Source organism: Populus euphratica, unplaced genomic scaffold (assembly GCF_000495115.2).
Source record: "Populus euphratica unplaced genomic scaffold, PopEup_1.0 scaffold1082.1, whole genome shotgun sequence".
In the NCBI taxonomy this organism is placed as follows: Eukaryota; Viridiplantae; Streptophyta; class Magnoliopsida; order Malpighiales; family Salicaceae; genus Populus; species Populus euphratica.
Genome location: NW_011500945.1, coordinates 48,831 through 55,934, shown reverse-complemented (window position 1 = coordinate 55,934; position 7,104 = coordinate 48,831). Strand labels below are relative to the sequence as shown.

Below are 7,104 nucleotides of genomic sequence, written 5' to 3'. Positions count from 1 at the left end.
AATCCTTTTATTTATGTGATAGACCTGCATTTAAAATGAACATTTACTATAAATTAAAGGTATCTTATATTATTAGATATGTTATTATAAAACATGCTTCAATTAAGGAGTTATTGATACTTTAAGTGCAAAACAATAATATAAAATGTTGATAAAAATACACTTTTAAATAATCAATTATTTAATAATACTTTAAATGTTTTAAAATTATAAAATAAAAAAATCAATAAAAAAATTAGGATTTCAGTTTTGGATGCTTCAAGGATAGTTTAAATGTTTTAAAATTAAAAAAACTAAAACTATTATAATTCTTATTTCCGGTACTTCAAGTATAATTTAAATATTTTAAAATTATAAAATTTAATAGAAATTAAAAAAAAGTTATTAGAATTTCTAGTTGGGATACTTGAAACTTAGTTCAAAATTTTAAAATTATAAAATTCAAATAAATTTAAAATAATTAATTAGATTTTATGTTTTTTATTCTTCAAGCATAGTCTAAATATTTAAAAATTAAAATAATTTAGAAAATAAATCATGATTTCTACTTTGGATACTTAAAGGATAGTATAAATATTTTAAAATTATAAAATTTAAAAGAAATTTTAAAAAATAATTAGAATTTTCTATTTTAGATACTTTAAGGATAGTTAAAATGTTTTAAAATTAAAATATTAAAAAAATATATAAAAGAAATTATGATTTTTGTTTCGACTGCTTCAAGTATTGTTAAAATATTTTAAAATTATAAAATATAAATACAAATTATAAAAAAATAATAATGTGAATTTCTGTATAGGATATTTCAAGTATAGTTGAAAATTTTTAAAATTTTAAATTATAAAAACAATTTTTTTAAAAAAATATAATTAAGATTTTTGTTTACGATACTTTAAAGATAATTTAAATGTTTTAAAATACACACACACACACACAAGCCATTTATAAAAAAAATTAATTAAATTTTTTTTGGATGCTTCAATGATAGTTTAATTGTTTAAACATTTTAAACTATAAAAAAAATAATTAGAATTTCTGTTTTGGATTTTTTAATGATAGTTGAAAAGTTTTAAAATTATAAAATTTAAAAAATATAATTAGAATTTTATTTTAGATACTTTAAATATAGTTGAAATCAAGATTGTCAAAAATACTTTTTTGATACGACACAGAACATCCAATATAAACTCGAATCATAAAATCGTAAAATCATAAATAAAATATTTTAACTAAAATTAAATAATTAAATAATAAACAATATAAATATTCAAATATCTTAAAATATATAATTCAAATAAAAATTTATACATGTCCATAAAATTTCATTACCTAAAAATTAACAAACCTAAAACAAAAACTCAACTCAGATAAATAACAAAAACTATTTCCCTCAAATCTCGACTAACTTTGTAGCGTTATACCACCTTATACCGTGTTTCAAAGTTCCAAACAGTGCTAGGTGACGTAGAAACCCAAAAGAGAAGTGCCAAGATACACAAATCCGAGAGAGTATGTCAAACAACATTTAGATTCTATAATATAGATCCAAATTCAGAGAGTAAATTTTTTAAATAGGCCACTTCCTTTCCACAATCAAATGCAATTTTCAATTATGTTAGTGCGAATTCCATCTTATCGAGTTATATCCGTTGCAAAAGACTAAGATTTGGAGAAAAAAGCAAACCGAAATTGCAGGAAGAGGGAGGTAATCAAACATACCTTTTCAGCTGATCTGATGTAAGAAGGCTAAAAGAGTGACTACGTACTAGATCTCAACGGCAAAAATAGATAGGGGGGAGAGGGCTGCGACAAGGGGATCGAAGTTTATACTAAAGTAAATTGCAGGTGCTATGCTGGTAAACAAATTATATTTATGCTACATTTGTAATAGAAGATCAGGCTCGTAATCACAGGAGCTCTATATACTGGTTAATGTGCTGCCATTTCAAACATACAGCGTCCTGAAACATCAGATAGATTTTATTGCTAGTGCGGAAGTAAATTTGATAAATTCAAACCCATGGTTCCAAATTTCATACCAAGTGACCATATGTCTGCTAGGAGCTCGGGACACATGTAATTAGGAGTGCCGAGTGCCGAGTACCTAAGTGACATGCAAAGGCATAGAAATCAGAAAGACATTAACACCAACTCTTAGGATTTTGGATCTAAACATACTGGGACCCTAAATGGTACCCAAACACTATCTAAGTTGCAGGCATTAGATACATTAAGAAGTTGAGAAAAAAAAGTTGTAATAGTTTGAAATCCGGGGTGTAATTTCAATTGACAAGTTAAAACAAAGTAAATTAGTAATTTATTGGAGATGCAATCAAGTCCATACCAAAGAAGCAGGGTCTTCTGGGTTAAGCACCTTTGCAAGTCCAAAGTCAGAGAAGATTTAAAATTTTGATGAAGAAGAAAATCCTTCCGAATAGTATTTCTTTTGGCTTACATACCAAGACGGATATCATTTTCCTTTGTAAAGAATATGTTGGAACACTGGAATTCAACGAGTCAATCAGTGATTTCATGTCATCAGCTGATCTGATGCGAGAAGGCTAAAAGTTAACAAACCTAAAACGATTTGGGGAAAGAAGAAAAGGGAAAGGGCAAAAGCGCAAAGGGGAAGGTTGGAGACGTGGACTTGGAGTGTCAGCGAGGGAGTCGGTAGTTGTTTTTATTTTAAGTGAAATTATGAAATCAGACCTGATATCATTTTTTTTATTCAAGTTAACTTAATTTTTCTTGAATTTAACTAAATTTAATTAATTTTATTAATTTTTAAATTTCTAAACTTAATTTTATATATTTTTCATTTTATTTGAAATATTTTAAAATTAAAAACCTTTGAAAAAAATTTTAAAAAAATTATGAACTTTGTTTTAGATATTTTAAGGATAATTTAAATATTTTAAAATTATAAAATTTAGCAAAAATTTTAAAAAAATATAATTGAAATTTCTATTTAAGCTACTTTAAGTTTTAAAATTAACAAAAATAGGATTCTGTTTTAAATGCAATGATAATTTAAATGTTTTAAAATTTAAAAAAATTATAAAATGTAATTATGATTTATGTTTAAAGTATTTCAAGAATAATTTAAATATTTTAAAATAATAAAATTTAAAAGAATTTTTTTAAAAAAAAGTAACTAGAATTTCCATTTCGAATACTTTAATAATAGTTTAAATATCTTAAAAGTATAAAATTTGAAAGAAATTTTTTTTAAAAAAAAAAGTAATGAGAATTTTAATTTTGGATGCCTCAAAGATAATTGAAATGTTTTAAAATAAAATTTTTATTGAAAAATCTAAAAAAATTATAATTTCTGTTTTAGGTATTTCAAGGATATTTTAAATGTTTTAAAATTATAAAATTAAAAAATACTTAGTATTTTTGTTTGTGATACTTAAAACTTAGTTCAAACTTTTAGAATTATAAATTTAAAAGAAATTTCAAAAAAGTCATGAGAATTTCTATTTTGTATTCTTCAATTATTAATAACATGTTTGAATATTTTAAAATTTATAAGAAATTTAAAAAAATTATGAATTTCGAGAATACTTCAAATATAGTTGAAATGTTTTAAAATTAAAAAATCATGAAAAAATAAAATAAAAAATATGATTTCTATTTTAGGTACTTCAAGGATAGTTTAAATGCTTTAAAATTATAAAATTTTTAAAAATAATTAGAATTTCTATTTGGGATACTTGAAACTTAGTTCAAAGTTTTAAAATTATAAAATTTAAAATAATTTTTTAAAAAATAATTATAATTTCTAGTTGGGATACTTAAAACTTAGTTTAAAGTTTTAAAATTATTAAATTAAAAGAAATTTAAAATAAGTAATTATGATTTCTGTTTGGAGTATTTGAAGAATAGTTTAAATATTTTAAAATTATGAAATTAAAAAAACTAATTAGGATTTCTCTTTGGATGCTTTAGGGATAGTTTAAATGATGTACCGTGAATGATTCGAAGCAACAATGAATCTGACAAAAATGGATGAAATTTATCTACTGTTCTGACGTAAACAGCATCAATTTCTTAACTTATTTGCATTATCAACCCAAATTCAAGTAGTCCAGCATCAAAAGAACCATTAAGGGCTCTTCCCATCTTTAAGCTCCAATTGTAGGCAAATAAGCACCCTTGAACCAATTTGAAACTGATTGCCAAATTTTAACTCCGACGCAGCTTCAATCATTCCAATCTGACTCGTCAAGGTCCTTTGTAGTTGTTTCGCTCTCGCTCTTGTCATTGGACCATCTGAATCCTCTTGCATATTTGATTTACCTTTACGAGATGGATTATCATTCCCATGATGCACATCATCAGCCCCGGGTTGATAATGATTTGTCCTCAAATCATAATCGTCGTCATCATCCAAGTATGGAGTCAAGTCTTTCACATTAAAAGTAGCTGATACATTGTAATCACCAGGAAGATCTACCTTATACGCATTATCATTCACCTTCTCTATAATCCGAAATGGACCATCAGCTCTTGGCATCAACTTGGACTTGCGTTTGCTTGGAAATCTGCCCTTACTAAGATGAATCCAAACAAGATCACCAGGTTCAAACCTAACCATTTTCCGCCCCTTGTTAGCTTGTTTAGCATACTTTGTTGTTTTCTCCTCAATATGTAATCGAACCTGCTCATGTAGTTTCTTCATCAATTCTGCCTTTCTAATTCCATCCATAGATGTCCTCTCATCAATTGGAATATGAACAAGATCAATAGGAACACAAGGATTAAAGCCATACACGACCTCAAATGGTGAAAATTTTGTAGCCCCATGCACACTACGATTATATGCAAACTCCACAATAGGCAAACAAGTATCCCAACTCTTCAAATTCTTATGTATAACAGCTCGTAACAAAGAAGATAAAGTTCGGTTTACTACCTCAGTTTGTCCATCAGTTTGTGGATGACATGCCGTACTGAAAAGTAACTTCGTTCCTAGCTTCCTCCAAAGAGTCTTCCAAAAGTAGCTTAAGAACTTTGTATCACGATCAGAGACAATGCTTTTAGGAACTCCATGCAAACGAACAATCTCTTGAAAGAACAAATCAGCTACATGTACAGCATCGTCAGTTTTGTTGCAAGGAATGAAATGGGACATTTTGGAGAATCGATCAACCACAACCATTATTGAATCCTTTCCACGCTGTGTTCTCGGTAACCCCAGTACAAAGTCCATGCTAACATCCATCCACGGTTGCTCTGGAATAGGCAACGGCATATACAGCCCATATGCATTCTCTTTACCCTTAGCTTTCTTGCAAATAGCACATCTCTCAATCACCTTGTGCACATCCCGTAACATGCTAGGCCAAAAGAAATGTTCTTTCAGCAACTCATAAGTCTTCTTCTCCCCAAAATGACCACTAAGACCACCACCATGAGCCTCTCGCACAAGCAACTCCCGTAATGAACCTGAAGGAATACACATTCTGCCCATTTTGAACAAGTAACCTTCATGCATAAAGAACCCATCACAAGCTCCCTTTGCACATTCGGTAACCACATTAGCAAAGTAGGAATCATTAGCGTATTGATCCTTCACTTGTTCAAAACCCATCAGCCTTGCATTCAACATAGAGATCAGTGCATACCTCCTAGAAAGAGCATCAGCAACCACATTAACTTGCCCTTTCTTGTACTTTATGACATAAGGAAATGACTCCATAAACTCCACCCATTTAGCATGTCTTCGATTCAGCTTGCTTTGCCCCTTAAGATACTTCAAGGATTCATGATCAGTATGAATAACGAATTCTTTTGGCAACAAGTAGTGCTGCCATACCTCCAGAGCTCGAATCAAAGCATAGAACTCCTTGTCATAAATAGAGTAGTTCAAACGTGCTCCATTTAACTTTTCACTGAAGAATGCAATCGGCCTCTTTTCTTGCATCAAAACAGCCCCAATTCCAACTCCGGAAGCATCACACTCTATTTCAAATGTTTTAGCAAAGTCTGGAAGTGCTAAAACTGGAGCAGTACACAACTTTTCTTTAATTAGCTCAAAAGCTTTCTGAGCATCTGCACTCCATCTAAACTCGTTTCCTTTTTTCAAGCATTCTGTCATAGGAGCAACAATAGAGCTGAAATCTTTCACAAATCGCCTGTAGAAAGAAGCTAAACCATGAAAACTCCTCACATCAGCGATACTAGCAGGTTTTGGCCAGTCCCGAATTGCCTCAATTTTCTCCTCATCAACCTTAACTCCCTTGCTAGAGATAATATATCCAAGAAACACGACACTTTCTTTACAGAAGTAACACTTTGTGAGTTTCCCATACAACTTAGAATCTCGCAAAGTTTCAAACACAACTCTAAGATGCTTCACATGATCATCAAAGGTCTTGCTATACACTAGGATATCGTCAAAATATACTACAACAAACAGCCCAATATACTTCCTCAAAACATGATTCATAAGCCTCATAAATGTACTAGGCGCATTAGATAACCCAAACGGCATTACCATCCATTCATATAACCCCTGTTTAGTTTTAAATGCTGTTTTCCATTCATCTCCCTCTTTCATTCTAATTTGGTGATAACCACTCATCAAATCGACTTTAGAAAACAATGCAGCACCATGCAACTCATCAAGCAAATCATCAAGTCTGGGTATAGGAAATCGATACTTAACTGTTATTTTGTTGATAGCACGGCTGTCCATACACATCCTCATGGTACCATCTTTCTTTGGTACAAGCAAAGTAGGTACGGAACATGGACTAAGTGATTCTCGAACATAGCCCTTCTCTACAAGCTCACCAACCTGCCTTTGAATCTCTTTTGCTTCCGCTGGATTACATCTGTATGCTGGTCTATTAGGAAGTGAAGCTCCCGGCACCAAATCAATTTGATGCTCAATTCCACGAATAGGCGGTAACCCTTTAGGTAATTCATCTGGAAACACATCTTTAAATTCTTCTAGCAATTCCTTAATCTGTGTTGGTAAGTCCAGTCCTTCTACTTGTAGCAATTGCTTTGCCCAGATCATGAAAACAACCCCCGTCGAAGCTAATGCCTGTTTGATATCGCCTTTTTTGGCTAACAACAGCCCCTTACGTGATT

General features: G+C 30.1%; 1 long non-coding RNA gene across 1 annotated transcript; it reads right to left on the bottom strand.

Annotated features, from left to right (window-relative positions):
- Nucleotides 1-1,858: 1,858 nt before the first annotated feature.
- On the bottom strand, nucleotides 1,859-2,653 carry LOC105116877 (uncharacterized). The gene is made up of 3 exons (XR_840623.1): nucleotides 2,345-2,653; nucleotides 2,040-2,104; nucleotides 1,859-1,961 (listed from the first exon to the last, which is right to left on the bottom strand). It is a non-coding gene; the product is annotated as an uncharacterized LOC105116877 (long non-coding RNA).
- Between the last annotated feature and the right edge of the window lie 4,451 nt (nucleotides 2,654-7,104).